We start from the raw sequence: 2,273 nt of genomic DNA, 5'->3' as shown, positions 1-2,273 counted from the left end.
GATTCCCAGGGTTCCTGGCAGCTTTGGAGCTGGACCCAGGCCAAGGTAGGGTAACCAGGTGCAGGCTCCAGCTCTGAGAGAGGCCTGGCGAGAGCCAGGATGGCACAGAGCCGTCCCATCCAAGATCTGCTCTAGCGCCTCACCTCCCAGACATGCATTATTCTCCTGGGACTGTTTTTTGAAATCGGGGTGTGTCTGAAAATTTGCATGTACATTTAGTGAAGTGATATTTCTTGTTCTCCCAAAAGGCTCTTATTAAATCTGCAAGTTATACACAGAATGGAGCACAGTGCCTGGCTCATAGTAAAATGTCTGTTAATAAATGAATACACATGTGAAAAGGAAAAACTAATATCTATTTTCTTGTAAGAGTAATATGCCTCCCACTCCTCCCAAAGTTAGTGATGTTCATTTTGGGGTCTCTCTGGGGCTTGATTAGCTGGACACAGTCTCCCTGGCAACCTCACAGAGATACGGTGACCTGTGAGCCTGCCTGAGGAGACAGGCATTTTCCTTCATGTTTTCATACACACAGTGCTCCTCAACCATCTCCCCAAGAGCAGGAGAAATTTCCTGGTACAAAGTTGAAGTTCAGTGCAGGGTTCCACCGTGTCCACGCCGCCTCCCATCTATGGCACGTGGAATTCCTGTCTAGAGCAGGCCTTTTCCTTCAGGAACACCTCTGCTCGAAAAAAGTAAGGGATGGAACTGAGCAGCCACAGTGTAGCCAGATGTTAATTTAAAGCAACAGGCACAAAAATAATGAATTTTTTAAAAAAAGCAACAGGCACCTCCTACTCCTATTGCAGGACAAAGGAGTGGCAATGCTTAAAGGGATACTAAAAAAGAAAAAGGTGATTTATTCCACATGTAGAGTATTTCATCGCTACAAGAAAATTAAGTATCTTGAATGATTATCCCTTTGGCCTCAGAAGGGAGTGGCTGAGTCCAGTGGTCTCTAAGTGGGTGCCCTTGGTGGGCTGGGCACCTCCACTCCCATTCTCTAGCTGCTGTTCCCTCCCACCCCCCCCCCCACGAACACACACACACTCTAAACCCCCCTTAGGTGGAAGTGGACGGGAGGTGAGATCCGAGCAGCCAAAGTCAAAATTGACAGGTGCAGACAGAACTTGGCATTGGGGCCCTCTTCAAGATAGCTGTCAGATCATTGGCATTTGTCTTGTGGGAGGGTCCATGGGCCCCTCACAGCCCTTCCCCATCCCTGGGGATCTCCCACCTATGGCACCTTGACATAGCTTTGCCTTTCTGACTGACAGTTCAGCTCCCATTCAACCCTTCTAGGGGTCACCTGCCCTTCTAGAAGGTCCTCTTAATCCTGCTCCTCTCCATGGAGACACACCTGGCCCTAGGAAAGACCCAGGCATCCTTGCCCAGCCAGAATCTGGGCCCTTCCCAAAGCACGCCATCTCACGACGTGGCCACGAGTGGGTACTCTAGCCAAGCCTCTCACCCATAGACATTTTCAGGTGTGGGTCAGGGACTAGTTCTACACCTGTTAAATGTTAAGGCACACAAAACACATTCTCCGGATGGTTCCCTGGAAGCCCCCTCAGTTGGTTTAAGAAAGAAAGAAGTTCCCCTTTACCCTTCCCACATGGGGGTCGGGATTGGACACAGGCGGGGCAGAGATGGACAATATTGTCCACTCTCCAGTGAAATCTTCATTTCTTCTTTTTCTGTCGAAGTCTCAGCTTTCGTGTATCTTCACAGTGGTTGTTTTAGTCTCTTAGCTTGTCACGGGTAGGTTGTCTTGCCCTTGGTCATTGGTGCCTCCAAGGACACTCCCAGACAAACAGGAAGCTGTCTCAGCCCTGTCAGGCTTCGTTGATTCCAGCAGCCCTTAGATGCACATGGAGTCAGTGGGATGTGGATTCAGATCCCAGCCCTTTGCTTAACAAGCCTTTGGGGCAAGTTACGGAACTCTTGGCTTCAAGTTCCTCACTTGCAAATCAGGTTTAAAAACCCTCAGTTCACAGGGCTTGGGAGAAGTTTAGGGAGATAATATTGCAAGGCATTTGGCACAGTGCCTGTCTTATGATAAATGTTCACTAAATAGAAATCGTTATTCTCACAGTCCTGCTGAGATGTGAGCTTCCTGCTCTCAGCCTGGGAGGCATTCAGGCTTTCAAGGGCTGTTCTGCAGCAGAGATAACCTCATCCATTTTGCTGCCAGTTGCTAGTTTGGCTCCCTGAGGCGTGGGGGAAAGACCACAGGGGTTATCTTCACACAAGGTCTGGTTCCCATCCTGCCC

This window comes from Balaenoptera musculus, chromosome 8, assembly GCF_009873245.2.
Source record: "Balaenoptera musculus isolate JJ_BM4_2016_0621 chromosome 8, mBalMus1.pri.v3, whole genome shotgun sequence".
NCBI lineage: Eukaryota > Metazoa > Chordata > Mammalia > Artiodactyla > Balaenopteridae > Balaenoptera > Balaenoptera musculus.
Note: the sequence above shows the minus strand (reverse complement) of the source record.